This window comes from Pleurodeles waltl, chromosome 2_1 (assembly GCF_031143425.1).
Source record: "Pleurodeles waltl isolate 20211129_DDA chromosome 2_1, aPleWal1.hap1.20221129, whole genome shotgun sequence".
Classification (NCBI taxonomy): Eukaryota; Metazoa; Chordata; class Amphibia; order Caudata; family Salamandridae; genus Pleurodeles; species Pleurodeles waltl.
In genome coordinates, this window is record NC_090438.1 from 510644517 (window position 1) to 510667055 (window position 22539).

A 22539-nucleotide genomic window follows, 5' to 3' on the forward strand; every position below is an offset into this window, starting at 1 on the left:
ACGGCACACAATAAGCTAAACTAATTCATTTCACATGAGAACTGCAAATTTCCTGTCCTGTTTGACAGCCAGAACAAATAATGTAACATTGTTGCTCTTAAAACATGCTTCTTTCTTAAAATACAGTAGGACATTCAGCATTCACATTAGCAACCTTGGAAAATAATTCAGGTCAGATGGGACAGAATAAACTGGTGGTTTTCCATTACTGCAAAATGAATTTTCTTAGACCTAATGAAGTCAAGGAAGCCTTAATACACACCGATACATTTAATACATTAGTAAACATATTGCACTCCTTACAATTCATATGTGCAAATCTAATTATTTAATTGAAAACAGTATTCATAGCATATTAGAGCCAATTTTAAACATGCATTTATTGTTCTGCATACACGTAATTTACATTAATGAAATCCATTTATTCAAACGCATGTACAATTAATTCATATTCATTTTAATACTTCAATTATTATTCTTCATATTAAGAAAAAAATGTTACCGTTTGCTCAGTTTAATATTTTAATATGATAAAATGCAAAACTCTCATGTTAAAACATGGTACACAAAATTAATGGTGGCCACGTGGTTCACCATCATTCAAATGTGCACATTTCACAACTCATGTTACTTTCTCTGTTAGGGTTAACTAGTCACCATATGCTAACTTCTGTGCCACTAATTTATTAATATAATTTGATATCTCTCAATGGTGACTGCTAAATCTACCATTATTTCAACCATGAAATTGCCATTTTCGTCCTCATAACAGATGTATATGCCACTGGGATGCCTCCTATCACTTATCTTATTCACAGTGGCACTCGAACCACTGGCAGCAATGCTTACATAGCACTACTCAGATAACTCCCTTAAATTCACTTCACATAAACGTTTGATTTCTCTCTATGAAAATGACATGAGAATTTTTGTAAGGAATCTGCAAAATAATGTAGGGTCAATTATTTGAGAATATATGCAATTTGAGGTCCATTCAGGATTTACAATAAATTGAAGAAAATCATTACTATTCCAACTCACCTCACATACTAATAAAGTTGAACTTGGATTTACTCTTTTGTGATGTGATTGCTTGGTTACCTACTTATGGGAAAGGGGGTTGGTGGATCAGTAAGAATAATCAAGCGGTCATGCATACAAATAATGGTATTGCCATCTCCAAGATAGGAGGTCAGGTAAAGAGATGTTCTATTTTCCCATTATCAATCGCAGTTCACATCGCCTCAATGAAGATGGCTGGCCTGCCTAGACTCCTTTACTTTAGTTGAAGAATTCAGATTCCCTCATCGAAGTCCTTTTTAAAGAGTCCATGATCTTTAATGATCAAGCTGTCAATTGGAGAAGCAACAACAACTCGTAACTGTACCTTTGCCTTATACACAGGTTGGATATATAGATTTAATACCTCTGTGCTCAGGTCTAGTTTGCACACTTTTGGTATCACCTGCCATCTTTGACACCACATATTGCAAATAAAAAAGATCATGCGTCTCCCATCTCTCTTAAGTCCCTAATATGCAAACAGGTCCCACATAGCTTATCAATCATGAACAGTATTGAATGTACTGCATAAGCCTGGTATAGAGTGTCCCTTGTAAACCACCCAAGAATGCTGTCCACGTGTGAAAATAAAAGATTTCACTAAGCTGCAGTCGCTAGATATCACAAAGCTGGGGGATTTTTTTCGGGAGGTGCACTTTTTTCGCAATAGCCCAATTACAGGGAAACCAAATCACACAACCCTTGATATTATTCTTTATTAGGGTCTAAGGTTGTCATGCAAAAGTAAACTTGACACATTCCCTCAGTAACCATCAACATTGAAACGCTTCCAGTGATGTTAAACACTAAGGGGCATATTTATACTCAGTCTGCGCCGATTGTGCATCAAACATTTTGATGCACAATCAGCGCAAACGTTGCCCTGTATTTAAACTTTGACGCCCGAGCCCGCGGATGACAAAATTCCGCCATGTGCATCATTTTTTGGATGCAGCAACCCGCCTTGCGTTAAGTATATGCAAGGTAGGCGTTCCCGTCCAAAAAATGGCTTAAATGGCCGTGCGTCGTATTTATGCTTTCGGGCAAAAATGACACACGCCCGAGAGGCGGAGCCAGAAAATGACGCACAGCCCGATTTGCGTCAAAAATTAACACCTGGGTCAGGGCAGGCATTAAAATGGGGCAAACACACCTGTATTTAATCAGAACACACAGAACAAACAGCAGAGCAGCAGAGCAGCAACAGGGAGCTATGGAGGTGATTCTAATCCAGCTTGTACGCAGACGCAGAGCCCAGCAGCAACAACAGCAGCTACAACAACACCAGCAGGGACCCCAAAGGCAGCACAGAAGGCAGGAGAGGATATTCCGCCCCAGAACCACTCTTCAGGGCCTCAGGGAACACGACATCATCCAGAGGTACCGGTTGAACTGACAGGCCATTCAGCAGCTGCTACGCAACATTGAACCGCAGTTGGCCCCCACTTTGGTGACACCCCGCACCATCCCAACAGAAACCAAGCTGCTTGCCGTACTTCATATGCTGGCAAGAGGGCTCTTTCCAAACAACTGGTGCCCTGGTTGGCGGAATATCACAACCATCATTCTCCGCCTTTTTGCCCAAAGTACTGGATGCCATCATTTGACTGACACCCCGCCACATCTGCTTCCCTAACACACTGCAGAAGCAGCAGAAAACAAAACGGGGGTTCTACCTCATCAGTGGCTTCCCACACGTCCTTGGTGCAATCGACTGCACACATGTACGCCTTGTGCCACCTGCTGCAACTGAACACCTCTACCGCAACAGGAAGCACACACGTTCCATCAACGTGCAGGCCATAGTCGATCACCAGGGATTGATTACCAATATCGTGGCTAAATATCCTGGGAGTGTACATGACTCATTCATCTTCTGTTACTGCACCATCAAGGAACACTTCCAGGATGGACGGTGTGGCAATGGACTACTTGTTGGTAAGTACAAAAACCTACTTATATGCACACTGCACAGCAACCCTCTAGGACACACAACACATACACCACAACAGCAATATGTGAACAGGAACATACTGAGGTCGTGACATCGCTAGCCATGTTTCTTAGCTCACCATTGAACCTGTCACACATCTGAAATTACTGTACAGCCTAATGTTAAGACGTCAAAGATCACAACGTGTGGAGTGGGTTGCACAAATGTCACCTTGCAAAATGTAAGTGTCCCAATGACCTTTACATTAATCCATTGCCTAAGTCTAAAGGTATGGAATGTCCAGGGTACATCGATATGAACGTGTTAACAACACTATAAATTTTAACTGTGCATGGAACTATCATCTCACCCCCAGTGAAGACACACGGACACCTGTATCACAAGTCACAATGCTAGGGAGGGCACACTGTACTGAAAATCACAAAACATACTGCTGACAAACGGTTAGCAGACAAACAATCGTTCAGCCAAGGAAACAACACAATGCAGATGGTACATCCTACAAGCATAGGATGCCACATTATTACACAAAAGAGTCACAGACAACACAAGACAACTACTGCCATGAAAGGTCATTTCAATAGTGCCAGCTACATCAACATGATCCCAATCATTTTCACTTGCAGCTGATCAGGGGTATGGCATCCAGCCATGGATTATGACACCATTTGGCAACCCAAGTACTGCTGCAGAGCGTGCCTACAACGATGCCCATAGGAGGACACGCAGCATTGTCGAGAGGACCTTCGGCATCCTCAAGTCAAGGTTCCGGTGCCTCAACTTCACTGGTGGTAGCCTCCTATATTCCCCAGAGATGGTCTGTAGGATCATCCTAACATGTGCAACATTGCACAACATTTGCATCAAAAGAAACATTCCCCTACTGGAACCAGAGCCACACATGCCTGAAGAGGAGGAAGAGGAGGATGCTGGCCTGCAACAGGAGGGAGAACTACAGAACACGGCCGCTGGTATACGCAGGCGGCAACAGATCGTCAACAATTTCTTTAGAATATGATCACCTTCATCACTTTAGTTAACAAATTTAAATAAACACCTATTCTAATCACCATATCATGGTCTGGCTATTCCTTTTTGCACATCTTCATCTCTACTTATCAGATGCAGAGTGTTGCCTCATGGTGCATTGGTGAGATACTGAGTAGGACACAGAACATCCCAGAGCTAGTGTGATGCCTAACATACAATGGTCACATACACACACACAGTAAATGACATATATCCTGTACATTTCACTTTTGAAGGGCAATAGCAGAGGACCACAACTATTTCACACATACATGTTGAAATCAAGGTCCAACGCAGCCTATGGCACACAACTAAGACACCATCACTCAATGAGGGGAAAACAAGCCTCATACATGAGGCAGTCAATATGCTTTGGCATCAGTAACAGGAATCCCTGACCAGACCCTTGACAGCAGTAAGTCCAACTGCATCCAATATTTGCAAGGAATATCTGTGACCAGAGTCCCATAGAAGCAGAATAGAAACAGCACAAGTGCCACACATATGAGCAGCATTGCACACATGACATTCCATGTACATGTCAGCCCATTTCCGAACTCCTGACACACCCATGCACCTGGTCAAAACCCACCTGTTGGAAGAGGTCCCTGGAATACTAAGATGTGTACCCTGATATTCCCTCCTCTACACACTCAGACCAACATTAGCAAACCAGTGTGCTACACCCTTTCCTATGGTATGCCATTGTCATAGAACATCTGACTGCAAAGACGTCAGGTCAATTTATACACTGTCTTCTAGTTTCAAAGCCTGTTTCCCCTGTGAAAATGTCTGTTGGCCCTTAGAAAGCAAGTCTCACCTACAGGACTGATGAGAAACAGATGCAGCCCACACCTGTGATCACCTCCATGCACACCACCCATTTCAAAAAGCACTGCCCCTGCTGATGCCTGGAACAGCATAGGAGTTGCCATTATGTCAAATACACCGTAAGCATTGATACTAATTAAGCCGGGTAACACAGCCACTGGGTTCATTTGTCACCTTCAAAAACACAGGACATACACAGTTTTACATGTCAACTGTCTAGTTTGTCCTCCAAACAGTCTTAGTCAGACCACTGATTATGTAACTTGTTAAGTAGCTGGATCCTGAATCACCTTGCATTCTGTCAGCCTGAGTGGCAACTGTCTGTGCGTCACACTAAAGTATCCCTGTGTCTACATATGTACCACACTTGCATTAGCAAACCTCTCATTCATCAGGGGGTATTGGGCATTGGCTTCTTCAATGCATACAAAAATACATTGTATAGCATCATCTGCCTTTTAACTGTACCATTTGAGTTACATCCTCTTGGAAAAGCAAAATTCATGGCCCATCCCTTGTCTGGGTTGCATTTATGCATGAATGACAAAGTGTGACAGTGTCCCAGGGCCGTAGGCAGGGATTGGGTACTGGGCTTTCAGCACAACCAGCAACCTCTGATAATGTCCATGAATAATACACAAATGTCAGGACCATGACAGTTCACACACAGAATCACAGTGCGCACAACATAGTGATGGGCCGTGTGTGGTGAATAGCTGCGAGAATAATCAGCACAGAGGCTATGATGTTCCCACATGCAGTGGGAAGTGCAGAGGCCAACCTGTGTACAAATGTTGTAATGACACCTGCCGGAACATGCACCTGAGACATTATCTCACTCAGCACACCAAGGTTGCCCTGTTGACTGTCTCATTACACGTCTTTAGTGACAGGGTGGGACCATCCAGATGTTGGTTCACATGTCCACATCCACTTTACTCACATTGATCAACCAAGGATACTCAGTAGATACAGGAATAGCTGCCACTGACTCATGATGAGTCCTGGACCAAACTGTGACAAATTACACCCCAAAAAATATACAGGATCATCATTTGACCACACACATGAACAAGACACCTATGTGCAATTGATCACTGGAAATAAGTGGACACGTGCTGTCTTGTATGCTGGTCCACCACAGCCACTTGATAGTTGGGGCTCACTTCTATGGCCTCAACTGTGGTGTCATCATACATTTGAGATTCACCCTTGTCTGTCTGTGCAAACAACATGGTACCCACTTCCTCAATGCATGTGTATGACTCACTGTGGGATTCACCAAGTAGTGCCTACGAAGCTCTTACCAATACTGTAGGACATAGGATGTAGAAAATGTGGACCATTGACATGAACAAGCGTCTGCCATCCATCTGGTGCATGCTATGTCACATCTGGTGTCTACGTGACCCTAAAACTTGGAAGTCCACTTTACGGGTGTTGTTACATGCATGACTAACACATGCCCTCGCTCATTTCCAATATGACTTGCATCTAAGGATTGGACACATGGACGTCACATTCATACAAGCATATGTACAAATATGCTTCATGTGATACACACACACTTGGTCAACAAATACATTAGTTGCCAAAGCACACAATTTGAGCCAAAGGCATTTAGGTATTGTACATATGTGCGTCACATTGCTATCCTCTCATGCCAAACATGCACAATTTGTGCAACACATATATGTAGGCCACACTTATGACCAACTATTGCGTCAGCCAACCGTAAAAATACTGTGAAGGGAGTAGCTGATCATGGTCCACTGCAGTATGATGTCACACATGTGAACATACACCATCAACACCATACTGTCTTCAATCAGCCTATCTCTGATGTGTCCCAAATGTAACATAACCAAAAAACAAGTAAAAATGCCCAAAACCAGTTGATGCACTGTAATTTTGACGTCCCTAACGTTATGCGTCATTTTTTGACTACCAAAACTGTATTTGCGGAATTTTTTTTGACGCACAGGAGTGAAATTTAGCCCGCATCCAGATATTTGTACAGTCCATATACTATTATGTGGATGCGGGCTAATTTTCACTTCTGTGCGTCAAAAAAAATGACGCAAATACAGTTTTGTTAAACAAAAAATGATGCATAACGTGAAAAAGGCGGGACTTTTCATACAAGAAGTGATGTAATAGGTTATCCTGTTTACAGATCATGTACAGTGGTTGTACTTTCACTTTCACTTTGAAGTCTATGATCCCTCAAGACTGTGTGGCTGTGTAGAGTGTTGTCCTGAGATTTTGTGCTGTTTTTGTCCTGTGTGCTATCTGCATGGTCAATTTGTGAAATAAATATTGTTGCTGTATACCGTACTACTGTGTTTGGTCTACATTTGTCCATTTATTCTGTGTTTTTTTGTTTGTGAGAGTCTGTTGTGGGTAGTGTTAGTTTGGGGATAGTTGGGCTCTTTTAGTGTTTAGGTTTACTTTTTATCTGTCTTTGTACCTCTACTTTCCCCCTTTTCCCCTTTCTATTTCTTTTACTCCTATTCCCTTTCACTTCCAAGTATGTCTGGTATGCCACATCTTGGCAGGATGGGGGAAGAGGAGTTAGGGGGGTTCATCTGGCTTGTGACGCATTTCTTGCCGCTCATTATCCAGGCAGGGGGCAGGGTGATACAGGGGTATCCAACGGAGGTGCGCAGAATTTGGTGGGGAAAGGTGCTGCATCACCTGCAGCGTGTGTATGCCAGAAAGAGGAGTGACCACCAGCTGAACCACTGGTGGGCTGACCTCATCACCAGGGAGTGGGATCTCTTGGACCACCTGGGAATCATGATTGGTGGCACTGTTGGTGAGTACGAATCATGTTAATGCGCACGATTAAATGCTCTGTAGTGGCATAAGGGGATTAGTAAAATGTCTGCCAGCTAACTTGCTGACTGTGTGTAATGCTGGGGAAATATAAAGGGATCATTGATGCACTATGGCAAGGATCACAATTGCTAGCTGTCAGGTAGCACGTGCTCAGCAAACTTACAGGTTACTTTTCCATGAAGGAAATTGGTGCGGCCTTTTTGTCAGAAAAGAAAACAAAATAGGAGCCAATCATGTCTATATAGGGTACTATTGACAGAGAAGTACAGATGTACCAACATTTAGGCCAACTTTGTTGACGCAATTGCTAGATTGACTTAAGAATCACTACATGATGCAGAAAATGAGTGCTGCCTTCACGTCAATTGATAATAGCAAAGTGGCTCAGACATATGTCTTATGTGAGTCTGGTGAGTGTGGAAGGAAAGCGTTCACGGAAGTACTATGAATGTGTGAGATTATTGTGTTCCTTGATCTTTTTGGATACATGTCAGTTCTGGATTTGAGAACATCGTGAAAAGGTGTAAGGTGCCCTCAGCTAACATCTTAGAATGTTTGTTGGAGTTAGTTGTGCCACAATCCAAATATGGATGGCAGTCCAAGTGTATGCACATTTCTTCACATCTCCATGGTTGGTGCAAATCACCATAGCTGGGCCACATCAATTGAATAAACTGTAACAACAGGACGGCTTACAAAAGTCCCTGCCCCTCCCTCTGTACATTGGACCTATGTGTAATAAATGTGTCATGGCTACAAGGCATGTTTGACTGGTAATGCAGTCCTCAAGTAACCAGGCTTTGGATGTCTCTCTTGGATGCACATGATGAGACGATTACACTCCATATTTTTTACTGCTCACCAATTACGGGGCATATTTGCAACCACATGATAGTTAGGGCCAATGTATGTGTGCAGATATGTGTGTAACTGTCACAGGAGACCCATGTTATGTACAAGTTGGCCGTGATATATCAGATGCAGTACCATCATGTCTGAATAGCTGTCATTTCCTTATTCAGCCTACTCATTGTATATGTTTATGAATTTGTTGCGCTGTGCACGGATTTTGAGCTCATTTCTTCCTTCCATACCTTACAGGTGGACCGGCACCCTACACTGTGGGAGAGGTGGTGACATTTGAGGACCCCAACCACTCCAGTAAGTGTTGATATGTCTGTTATATGTTGTGTTTGCTGGTTATGGACTTGTGTGAGTTGGACGCATAGCAAGGTGTGATGCGTTGAGCAAGCTTTTCTCTTGTTCCATGAGTGGGAATTCAGTTTCTCACATGTTTTGAGTTGGCCAATGCGTATCCAATGGTATCATGTAGGGATTGTAGGCCATTCCTGTAGGCCCCACTGTGAGTACAGGGGTTAGTCATGTGTATGACACTTGTATCACAAAGAGTCGCACTGGAAGTCAGTCCCGATTTAGTCAGCCTGTCAGACCCACATACTCTAAGATTGGTACAGAAAATTGCTTTCCAATAGACATCTGCTTCCCTATTTACCTACGTAATTTTGAAACAGGAGGTAGAACCTCCTAGCGGCATGTACTTCCACATGTAGTGCTACAAGTATGTGGAACTTGAGTGCAATGGCCTAGGTGTGCATGCAATTCATGATCATGGGTGTGCTAGCAACTCTGTGTCTGATGTAAGTCAGGCCTCACTGGAAGTATATGTTGTGTACCAGGTTCTGCATTTCCTGACATGTCTGACCCTATGAGTGCTCTAGGGTTTGCTGACTCCTAATTGTAGATAGACCTTACCTGTGGTGTGTCTGTAGAGCAAACATGAGTTTTCTATACACTCCTCGGTGTACATGTTGTTGGCAAATTATAGTTGTTTATCCACCCCCCAAACACGGGCATGGGTTTGTGAATGGGGTACCTAGTACTGATGCTACCAGTATGTTACACATCCATGTGAATAAGTGATGGTTTGGTTGCAAACTAGTATACACACTCAGGTTTGGCACTTGGTACTATACTAGCAAGTCCAGTTACAACTTGCAGACCATGTGGCTTTAGTTTTGCTTTCCGTACACTCACATTTGTAGCCCAGGTTTTGGCGGAGGATATGCAGCATGATTCTTAGCTGATAACTGCCAGAACTCAGATTGCAAGTCAAAGCCAGTTATTACCCATCTTGTAGGTTATGGATGTGCTATGTGTGATGTGACCTTTGTAGTCTGGCCTGCCATGTACTTCCTCAGGGACATTCAATGATCTGTATTGTGATATGAGCTGTTACAAGTACAGTAGATGTAATGGCTGATAAACATGCTGTGCCATTTCACACAATGCAGTTACTAATGTAGAATATCTGCATTTATCTTCACAGCTGCTAACATGACTCCAGACCAGGTCCGTGAATTTCAGCACCCGGGCCATCCGATATCAGCACATCCTGCTAGTGGAGTCAGGGTTCCGGAGGATGGCCCGGCGATATCGCCATGAACGGGCCTCCGGGGCATGGAGAGCCTTCCCACAGGGTGGGCCTACTTTGCCCACCACAGCCACCACCAGCACAACCACCAATCCGAGCCAGGTGGCCCCACCCACAGCTGCCACTGTTGGTCCGACATCTGCTGGACTTCCAGGCCCCAGCATTGCCACCGGTGCAGGACAGCCCACGAGGCCTAGCACCACACCCACACAGACCTCCTCCACCAGTACCCAGACTGCCACTGCTCCATCTGTTGACCCTGCAGCCTTCAACCAAATGGATCGTAAGATGGACAAAGTGCTGTGCAAGTTGAGCCACCTGAGCTGGGATGTGCAGCACATTAACCGGTGTGTTAAGTCCATTAAGAGGACCCTCCGGAGGGCCAACCTCTGGACTTTTTGCTATGGACATGATTCCCTCCCCTCCCTCCTCTTTCCTTGTTCTTATAGTTAGTGGGCTTAGGGGGCTTAGTGTTAGGTTAGTATAGGCTGTAATATTAGTTAGTGTTAGTGGGTTAGGGGTGGGGGGTCCTGCTTTTTTCTATTTTTACTTATTACATGTATTGTCTATGTCAGGGTTCTTGTGTGTTTAAAAAAAAAAAAAGAAATTCAAAATTAAAAAAAAAAAAAAAATACAAAAAAATACAAGAAAATATATATTTGTATAGGATAGTATAGTATGTGTTTAGGTTAGTATGTGTTGTCCTCCATGTGTCCCATCTCATAAGGGGGGTGGGTGGTAGATGTTTAGAACTTTTCGTTACATGTGATAAGTAAGTGTAGCTTAGGTTAGTTAGGGACAGTTGTGGGTAATGAGTAGTCAGGGTAGATTAGGGTAGGTAAGATTTTTCCCTCAGTTTCCTCATCTGTGATTAGCATTTAATAAATATTTGGTTAACCCTTAATTGAATGTGTTGAATGGTACTTGATCGTTGTGAGAAAATAGCCTCTTTCTAGCCTTGTTACCCCCACTTTTGGCCTGTTTGTGAGTATATGTCAGGGTGTTTTCACTGTCTCACTGGGAACCTGCTAGCCAGGGCCCAGTGCTCATAGTGAAACCCTATGTTGTCAGTATGTTTGTTATGTGTCACTGGGACCCTGCTAGCCAGGACCCCAGTGCTCATAAGTTTGTGGCCTATATGTATGTGTTCCCTGTGTGATGCCTAACTGTCTCACTGAGGCTCTGCTAACCAGAACCTCAGTGGTTATGCTCTCTCTGCTTTACAAATTGTCACTAACAGGCTAGTGACCAATTTTACCAATTCACATTGGCATACTGGAACACCCTTATAATTCCCTAGTATATGGTACTGAGGTACCCAGGGTATTGGGGTTCCAGGAGATCCCTATGGGCTGCAGCATTTCTTTTGCCACCCATAGGGAGATCTGACAATTCTTACACAGGCCTGCCAGTGCAGCCTGAGTGAAATAACGTCCACGTTATTTCACGGCCATTTACCACTGCACTTAAGTAACTTATAAGTCACCTATATGTCTAACATTCACCTGGTGAAGGTTGGGTGCTAAGTTACTTAGTGTGTGGGCACCCTGGCACTAGCCAAGGTGCCCCCACATCGTTCAGGGCAAATTCCCCGGACTTTGTGAGTGCGGGGACACCGTTTCAGGCCTGCACTATACATAGGTCACTACCTATGTATAGCGTCACAATGGTAACTCCGAACATGGCCATGTAACATGTCTAAGATCATAGAATTGTCACCCCAATGCCATTCTGGCATTGGGGAGACAATTCCATGATCCCCCGAGCCTCTAGCACAGACCCGGGTACTGCCAAACTGCCTTTCTCAGGGTTTCACTGCAGCTGCTGCCAACCCCTCGGACAGGTTTCTGCCCTCCTGGGGTCCAGCCAGGCCTGGCCCAGGAAAGCAGAACAAAGGACTTCCTCAGAGAGAGGGTGTTACACCCCCTCCCTTTGGAAAAAGGTGTCAGGGCTGGGGAGGAGTAGCCTCCCCCAGCCTCTGGAAATGCTTTGATGGGCACAGATGGTGCCCATCTCTGCATAAGCCAGTCTACACCGGTTCAGGGATCCCCCAGCCCTGCTCTGGCACGAAACTGGACAAAGGAAAGGGGAGTGACCACTCCCCTCACCTGCACCTCCCAGGGGAGGTGCCCAGAGCTCCTCCAGTGTGCTCTAGACCTCTGCCATCTTGGAAACAGAGGTGTTGCTGGCACACTGGACTGCTCTGAGTGGCCAGTGCCATCAGGTGACGTCAGAAACTCCTTCTGATAGGCTCTTACCTGTGTTACTAGCCTATCCTGCTTCCTAGGTAGCCAAACCTCCTTTTCTGGCTATTTAGAGTCTCTTCTTCGGGGAATTCTTCAGATACTGAATGCAAGAGCTCACCAGAGTTCTTCTGCATCTCTCTCTTCACCTTCTGCCAAAGGATCGACCGCTGACTGCTCAGGACGCCTGCAAAACCGCAAAACAAAGTAGCAAAGACGACTACTGCAACCTTGTATCGCTTCATCCTGCTGGCTTTCTCGCCTGTTTCCTGATGGTGCATGCTCTGGGGGTAGCCTGCCTCCTTCTTGCACCCGTGGGTTGACGGAATCTTCCCCCTGCAACCGCAGGCAACAAAAGACTGCATCACCGGTCCTCTGGGTCCCCTCTCAGCATGACGAGCGTGGTCCCTGGAACTCAGCAACTCTGTCCAAGTAACTCCCACAGTCCAGTGACTCTTCAGTCCATGTTTGGTGGAGGTAAGTCCTTGCCTCCCCACGCTAGACTGCATTGCTGGGCACCGCGTGATTTGCAGCTGCTCCGGCTCCTGTGCACTCTTCCAGGATTTCCTTTGTGCACAGCCAAGCCTGAGTCCCCGACACTCTAACATGCAGTGCACAACCTTCTGAGTTGTCCTCCGGCGTCGTGGGACTCCCTTTTCTGACTTCGGGTGGACTCCGGTTCACTCCTCTTCTAAGTGCCTGTTCCGGTACTTCTGCGGGTGCTGCCTGCTTTTGTGAGGGCTCCCTGACTTGCTGGGCGCCCCCTCTGTCTCCTCATCCAAGTGGCGGCATCCTGGTCCCTCCTGGGCCACAGCAGCATCCAAAAACCCTAACCGTGACCCTTGCAGCTAGCAAGGCTTGTTTGCGGTCAATCTGCGTGGGAATACCTCTGCAAGCTTCTTTACAACGTGGGACATACCTCCTCCAAAGGGGAAGTTCCTAGTTCTCTTCGTTCTTGCAGAAACCAAAGCTTCTTCCATCCTGTGGCAGCTTCTTTGCACTCTCAGCTGGCATTTCCTGGGCATCTGCCAACTCTCAACATTGTCGCGACTCTTGGACTTGGTCCCCTTGTTTCACAGGTACTCAGGTCCGGAAATCCACTGTTGTTGCTTTGCTGGTGTTGGTCATCCTTGCAGAAACCCCCTATCACGACTTCTGTGCTCTTTGGGGGTTATAGGTGCACTTTACACCTACTTTTCAGGGTCTTGGGGTGGGCTATTTTTCTAACCCTCACTGTTTTCTTACAGTCCCAGCGACCCTCTACAAGCTCACATAGGTTTGGGGTCCATTCGTGGTTCGCATTCCACTTTTGGAGTATATGGTTTGTGTTGCCCCTATACCTATGTGCTCCTATTGCAATCTACTGTAACTTTACATTGCTTGCATTACTTCCTTTTGCTATTACTGCATATTTTTGGTATTGTGTACATATATCTTGTGTATATTTGGCATCCTCATACTGAGGGTACTCACTGAGATACTTTTGGCATATTGTCACTAAAATAAAGTACATTTATTTTTAGTATATCTGTGTATTGTGTTTTCTTATGATATTGTACATATGACACCAGTGGTATAGTAGGAGCTTTGCATGTCTCCTAGTTCAGCCTAAGCTGCTCTGCTATAGCTACCTTCTGACAGCCTAAGCTGCTAGAAACACCTCTTCTACACTAATAAGGGATAACTGGACCTGGTACAGAGTGTAAGTACCCCTTGGTACCCACTACAAGCCAGGCCAGCCTCCTACAATCGTGGGTTTGGATTCAGTGTACATCAATTTTGCACTATAACATCTGTGTCCTATGCTACAAACAAATCCCAACTGAGCTGTACGATTGGCAGCTAGCCCAAAGCTACCTTCCAAAGTGTCGACCCTTTGTTGCAACCACCAATCACAGTTAATATGGATCCCAATGTGTTTCTGTTGATAAGTGTGTTTTGAAAGTCACAAACAGTGCTTCCAGAATTGGTATTGGGGAAACAGTTTTAGGTCTGACTGCAGTGTGATGATCATGCACACCCTTATAAGATGAGTTCTCATTGGCAATCTTGTATTCTTGTCTTCATGACCCTCATACATCATTTGTGACACAGCTCAGCATGATTACCTATTTGTATGTTAACTCAGACACCTTCATTTATTCAGTTTTTTTAGCGTTTACTTAGATTAATGTGGCATGTTTATTGTGTTATTTTTGCATGTTGACAACATTTTGCGGCCACTATTTGATGACTTAGTTATCCCCTAAGGAAGCATTCTTCTGTCCAACACCATGGTGGTGTATGGTTTCTCACTTCATCAGATTTGTCCCTCAGGATGGGCAGAGTATGATGCAATCATGGGTACTGTGCAGAATTCTCTGACTACATATTATCAGGACGGTTGTATTGACATGCTACGTAATTTGACAGTAGGCACATTTCAGTTATCTACTTCACAGTTGATATGTCACATTACCCAGAGACAGATTTGTTGTGTAAGTGTTATTTATTGGAACGTGCTGTAGTGCTATCTGTACATTGTCCATGATTGTGAGTCCATTATAGTGACATCTTACATTGTGATCCAACACAAGGGGTTACGGAAATGCTTTTGACATGCTGGGGTTGATGTTTCAGACAGTGCAGAGGGACAGGATTTGGCAATGAGTAGGAGAGAGACAATCACTGGGTTGGGTGACAAGATATACAGTGGTTTGCAGAACAGTGCTTGAGTAAAGTTGTTGCTGTTGCAAGACTGGCAAGTTACAAAGCGCAGGACCTTGGTAAATGTGGGCCATGTGGCAGGGACTAGTGCTTCCGGGTCATTTTCCTTGTGAATGTGATCTGTTCCATGTCTTCTTCTGATGTGTGTGTTGCCTGCTCTGTCTTTCTTGTTGTTGGTTGAGAAGTGGCAACACACACCTCAGTGTTAGAAGACGTGGAGTCAGACATCCTGGTCGCTGCTCCCTGTGAAGGGCAGTACTGCAGCAAGGAGGGTCTGCTGGTTCTTGAGAATAGCAGCCACATCACGATGGTAGGCAGCCAGGTCGGCCCTGAGGGAGTCATGATTGCATTTGTGCATGCAGTGGAAGGTTTGGGGTGCGAGGTGTTGTGGCAACTCCCTTACTGCAGTGGTGAATTCCTTGACAGTTTCTTGTAGTCCTTGCAGTATGGATGTTAGGGCTTGCATAGCTGCTGCCTGATCTGCAGATGACATCATGCACAAACGCATCCCCTCAAGGCTGGCTGCCATAGTTCGCATCCCCACCCTCACCTCCTTGGCCAGCTCCCGCTGTACTCCAACTACAGTTCTCTCAAAGCTGGTGCCAGTGTCGTCTGAGTCCTCAGCTGTATTGGAGCTGGCAGGTCTTAAAATTGGGGTGGTGGGTGGATCGCCACGATGGCTGCTTGTTCTGTGCTCCTCCTTGTGACTGAAGGTGGGGTCTGGAGGGTGTCAAGGACCTTTTGGATAGTCTCCTGGGGAATGTTTATCGGTTCGTCATCCATGTCATCAGGGAAATCTGGGACAGGCATATCAGCAGGAGAGCCATCTTCCTCTGCAATGAAACAGGGTACAATTAGTGTGTCTGTGTTGTGGCAGTTTTTGATGTACGTGCCTGCCTTTTGATGAATTTACTTTGTGATCTTGTTTTGTGTTAATTTCTCCAGTCCTTCAGATGGGCATTCTTCCAGGCCTGTGGCCCACCTGTGTGTCACATGTATGTTATTGAGTTATCAGACTTGTCAGCCTCATTGCCTCTAGGTGTTGGTTTATGCCAAATAGAGAATTGCCACCTTCTTTTCCTACTCAAGCCTCCGTCTACACCCATTCTCATGGTGAGACCTTTCACTGGCTGTGGGTGTACTGATGGCCCTGGCAGCACACTTAACAATCTGGACCTGCCCCAATCTCTGATCTTTCACATCCACTTAAATGTAATTGACATGTGGCATATCCTATGCATGGCAATGTTATGATCCGATATGGATGGTGACATTGGTAATGTGTCCTGCTGATGTTGGGGAATGTGTGTTACATTGGATTGCCCTGATAATCATATCAGTGTCCTATTTCCTCCTCTGACTGTGCAGGTGTATTTCAGTTACCAGTTACATGTGTCCCCCCCATTGCTGGTGTCTGAGCAGTATGACATTTGGGATGTTGCTTTGTTACCCAGGCACAGGATGGACCCAGACAAATGCAGCATGGGTGTGTCCTTAGTGCTGTGTAGCTCCTATTGTTGTTTACATTGGCTGATGTTTGCGACAACTATGGGCATTGAAATTTGACAGTACTGGGGCCTTTGCCTTGTTTCTGGGGATTGTTGAAATTGTCATCCTCACCCCCTAATTTAGGTGTGTATGATCCTTGGGGAGGTTACTGCCATTGGCTACTTGAGCTGCACACAGAGCAGAGGTGGTAGTGGCAACTGTTGTCGCAGTTACATTCCAGTTGTCGGTATGGCTAGAGGTTGTTAATAGGGCCCTAGATAATGTAGGGGGTATGGTGGCTGATGTGTGCCAGGATGTCAGTTTGACGGTGTGACCTTCCCTCCTGGCGTGGCTTTCCCTTTGCTCCATTGTTGGCATGACAGCATGCCACCATGGGACTGTTGGTGGTGTTGTGTAATGGTGTGCCCCAGGTCTTCTCAGAACGGGCCATGCGCCCATGCCGTGCCCCTTTACCCATGCCACTCCATGTATTAGATGACTTCCATGCATTTAGTGGTCGGTATCCCCCCCTGCTCACAGTTGACATTAGTGCATTTTAGTTTCCCATGCGACTTACCCTGCATGTGAGTTGTCTCCTGGTAGTCTGCGCTGTCCTGTCCTTGAATCCCTGTGACGATCTCCTCAGGGATGACGGCTGCGACCATCTCCTCCATGTGGTCCAGGGCCTCCTGGTGTGCTGGACTCCCCCCTCCAGTCTGCAGTGCTGCCTTCCTTTTCCTGGCCATCTTTTCCTTGGTCCTGCACTTGCAGTCATGCCAGCGTTTCTTGCCCTCAATTACTGTTCTGCGTACTTCAGCCACACTGTTAATCTTGTTGACAATTTGTTGCCATATAGCCTCTCTCCTACTGATTGGCAACTTTGATGTGACAAACAGTTGGTGCTGGTGTTCCGTCACCTCTTTCACCAGAATTTCCTGCTCCTCTGCACTAAAGCAACACTTTTTTTTTCTTCTTAAAAGTGTCCTGGTTCTTGTGTGGGTCCTCCTGGCTGGTTCCTGGTCTGCTGTCATCTTCCTGGGGTCTGTAGTGGCATCTGGGATCCATTTTGGCTCTCCTCTGGTGTGAGGGCGGTGTTCGCTGGTTTTTTGGACGCTATTGCTTAAAAAAACGGCGCATATCCGGTTTGCGGGGTCGTAAATCGACCCACAGTCATTTCCGCTGCGTTAGCGTCGTTTTGCTTTACGACTTGACGCTGCGGTGTGTGTCAAAAATATTGACTCCCACCTGTGGTTTGCGCCGACGTGCGTCAAAGTATAAATATGACACCCGCACGGTGCACCAAAATGGCGTTAGCCGGCGGTAAAAATTTTGACGCAAAACTGCGCCGGCGTAGTTTTGCGTCAAATAGTATAAATATCAGACTAAATCCATTTGGGTGTTTGATAACGAAACTATGTTCTGCAATGCAAGCTGGGGCTCCTTTGAAGAACCCCCACCTCCATGGATTAAAGGACTCTTGAGGTACCAAGCGAGGTTTCCGAGGTGGATTGAGAGTTTTGCTGTAGACACATACCAGTGCTCTCTCCACTACTGGTGGAGTCCGCATTCTGCCTTTTAAATTCCTACATATAATTTGCCATTCCCCTTTGATTATGTGGAAAAATGGACTAAGGGAGGGATCGACGTTTAACCATTGTTAGGATTATTACACTTGGATGGGAGTCTTGGGATTTACAGGTATTGACAGGAACAACACAATGCAAGGTTTTTAATTTTGTTGGTCCCGTGGAAGCCTATATCACTCTACTTGGCCTGGCCAGAACTATCTCTGCTACAGCACGGAAAATGCAGCATCGGCACTGCTGATAAGCAAGAGACAAGGGACGGGTCTCTGTAGAGAGCGGTGGTCAGCCTTCTCTTAAAATATGGGTCAAGGACATATAATATTGTAATGAACAACTTGATTAACTCATGGAATTGCTGCCCGAGGCCTCTAGGCTCAGATTTTTAGGGTCCCTTAGGTCCATATGTGCTTGACGCTCAGCAGTTACATGACAGTTCACCTCATGGTCAGACTGAAGAACCAAAGAAGTCCTGGTAAAAATACTCAAACCAGCCCCTCTCTTCTCTTCCCTCTTTCCAGCCGTCCATTCTCCTCTCCTCTCTTTCTCTCCTACTGCTCTGATCACTTTCTCTCTATTTCCCCCCGTTTTCTCTCTTTTGATGTGTCACCTGCCTGCTCCAATTAACTTCGTTGTGCTAGAGAAAGTGACAGAGGCACTAGGAGCGACCCGGTGCCCTAAAAAGTGGCCTCCAAGAGTGCCAGCCTACCAGAAAAGTGTCTAGTGGTGATTCAAGCTTTTAGTTAGAATTGTGATTTTAAATCGTATTGTCTCGTAGTGCTGCAGCGGCGCCCTTACAATATGCCTCAATAGCCAGCTGCGATATTTTTGGCACACTAATCCTGATTTTTTTCAATAGCCCCATACACGCAGAAGATGTTATCACACTTCTCTTAAGTTTCCAGGAAGTCGATTCTTTAATTGCAAGTGTTTCGACTTGCGTGTTTCATACTCACAGACACAGAATTTTGCAAAGATTCCAAATAACCAATAACAAGAAATCAAAAGAAACTAACAAAGACGTCTATGCATTAATCATTTCTAAAGTGCTTTTTTGGCTGCTATAATTTCGAAACCAGCAGCTAAGGAGCATTACACAGGTTCATAACAGAACACAATAGCCTCCATTTCTAGGGTCACATAACTGAACGGAAAGGGGAGGCATCCAATAAACACCACACCCATCTCTAATACTATTCACCAGATGCAGAATACCTCTCAAAATGCTGAAACACTTATATCAAAGCCCCAAGTGAAGATTACCAGGAGACCAAATAATAAAGTCAGCTATAACTGGCTCTTAGGAGTAGCGTTATCATCAGGAGAACACACCTTTTGTTCCCTTTCAGCAGGTAAGATGGAGTTTTCTGCTGCGTTTTCTGGCCTGATGCTCCAGGCTTTGACTTAGAATTATGTTTTGTCAATCTGCTGACTTCAGTCTTACAGGGGGCTGGTCAGGCTGTAAGGACGTTTGTTGTCGTTCCTCTCTGTCTGCCAATAAACCTTATTGGACTGTGCTTCGCCGGGCTCTCTGCTTTTGAATACACCAGTTTCCTTTTTACTCTTTATCGTATTTATTAAGTATTTCTAGTGTGCGCCATGACTCTAGGAATCCAGTAACTAGAACATAAGCTACAGGCAGGATGGGCAGAAGAATCGCCATCGAACAACAGAACATTTAATACCTATTTAAAGCAATGGAAAAAACAAGTCCTCCCTTTGTAATATATGTAAGTCACCCATATGGTAGGCCTAGCAAGCCATAGGGCAGTGTGCTCTATGTTAAGATGTGGAACATGTGTCTACACGTTCCAACAGTAAAAACCTACATTTGTCATTTTTACTGTGAAAAAGACTAATAGCCCCATTGGTGAGTACAGAGTTTCAGACTGCACCAGCAGCCCTGCTAACTTCTGACTGGGACTACTAAAGTTGATACTGTAAAGCATATTAAGCCCAATTTGATGTCCAAGTCAAAATGTATGTAGCTTGTTGCAGTGTGCAACTTTTACAAAGTTGCTACTTTGTTGCCCTAAATCCCCTGTGCCCCACTGCGGTTATATATGGGATCTGCCTCTCAGACATCTTTCTGGCCTCCTGTGCAAATGAGCCCTAGAAAGGTGACACTGGTAGTCTGCATGGGAGAGAGGTGTTATCAAATTCTGTCAGGAAGACACATGGGTGTTATCCCAAAAGGTGAACTTCAAGGAGAAGCCACCTTTGAAGGGCAAATGGGCAACACTTGGGAGAGGGACTGCTCTGTGTTTTAGGTATACAGACTGACACTAGGAATGTAGAGAGGAAATCAGGTGCCAAAACAGTTTTTCAGGTCCGTGTAGCACCCTTGGTAGCAGCACCTCTGGGTTGGAATAGGAAGCTCTCTATGCCAAGGGAGGGAGTCTTCCATGCTGGAAGTGGGCAGAATGGTGCTTCCTAGACAGCCAGATGCCACACTTTGAAGGAAGTGGTCATCAGGAGGGAAGGAGACTAGTAGCCCATTGGCCACTGACTGCATCTACCTTAAGGGCATTTTCTGGACATAAAAAGAGCACCCCGCACACCCAGAACTCAGATCTCAACAGACTGGAGAAGAGTACTGAGAAAAGACTGCCCTGCTTCACCAAGGGCCCAGCAAACAGAGGTTGCACAGGCGTGGACTGCACCTGTTGGACCTGGGGACCAGCAAAGAAGAGGTGACTGTGCCTGCTGTGTTCTGCTCATTGAGACGTCATTCCCAAGCCCAGCTGAAGTAAGGGACTCTAAGGATCAGTTGGCTGGCCTCCTGTATGCAGCACAGGGCCACAACAGCTGAAGAACCATGCTGGGGTGAGTTTGTAGCCTGGATTTTCATATCACTGCTCATCTGCACTGTGCACCACCAAAGGCCAGAAACAAATGCTTTAAGTTGCACCCACGTCTGCTGGACCTGGGAGAGTTGTAGAGTGCAGCTTGATCACTACAAGGTGAGTAACAGTCCAAGGAAGGATTTCCCGTTGACCACGATACCAGGTGACTTGTAGCCCAGTGGCAATTGCACTTCTGCCAGACCTGAGAGATGTGGACCGAGGAGTAGGTGTTGGAAGACCCTCATTGACCGCATCACATCCACAGTATCCTTAAGCATCCTCAGCATCTTATATCTCTTGCATCAGGACCGCTTCTATAGGAGTCTATGGCAAGGAGACAAAGTGCCTGGAAATGACTGAAGACTCCTTCTGCCTTTGAAGTAACTGCTTATGAGGCCCCTGCTGGTCCCACTGACTGGCTCACTACTGGAGTTGGTTGTCCAAGTAACTCCAAGTAACCGCAATACAAGTAACCAAAGTTATTCCTCAAAAATTCCTGTGTCAAATTTGTTGAATTTGCCAATGACTGTTTGCAGTTAAGTAGAAAGTGCATATTTACTATACCTTGTAAAATATGTAGCTCCAGAACTGTCTGATCTTTTTCATTGTGATGTCTAAAACTACATAAGAATACAGTCTATTTTTATACATTGGTGTTGGATTTCTTGAGTGCCTTGTGAATTTCTTCTTCAATTGTTTTCATGCTTTTTAAATGATTAACACTTTTTCCTTTTTGTAAGCCTGACTGCTCAGAGCCACAGCTACCAAGGGTCAAGCTAGAGGGTTTAAAAAACATAAAATATGACAGGAAAGGGGTTGCTAAGTGTGTTACATGCTGACACACAGGTGACACACACACAACCACACTATATAATACACTCTGTTTCCTCACAGTTACCATTATGGTGGTCCGTAGAAAACTTACAATGTTTTAAATCACCCTGCACCCTATCGACAAGACAATTGTGTTGAATGCAATTCTTTAAGAACTATGAATTTTTCATCCAATAACAACCTGGAAGAAACCATGGCAAGTCTGACACCTTGTCCAGGTATGAGTGGCAAGTCTGACACCTTGTCCAGGTATGAGTTCCCAGCCTAAAGCCAGTGAGAATCATTGCTGAGGAGATGTTTCTAAATGCAGCTACCACAGACTTTTTAACCTCTGTAAAGAAGTCCCAATCTGAAACTGATCCAAGTGCTTGGGAATCTGAAGCAGGAACCAGCAAAGATGAGTGATATTACAACGGTCATTACTTGCAGCTCCCTACTGAGTCTCTACAGAATCAGACAACAAACTGGCATCTTTCTGCTTCCTTGCAAATCACCCTGGAGAGAAGAAAACTTTATAGTTAGTTCAACAATGTTTTTAGTGGACATTTATGTCTAAAGACATTTAATAATTGTGGCCACTTATGCAATTTGTGCCCAAGCCAAAGCCAGTCTTCAACATATGAAGGGGCTATTTCAACCCCTCCCACTCTCCCTCTAACTCTCAGCATAC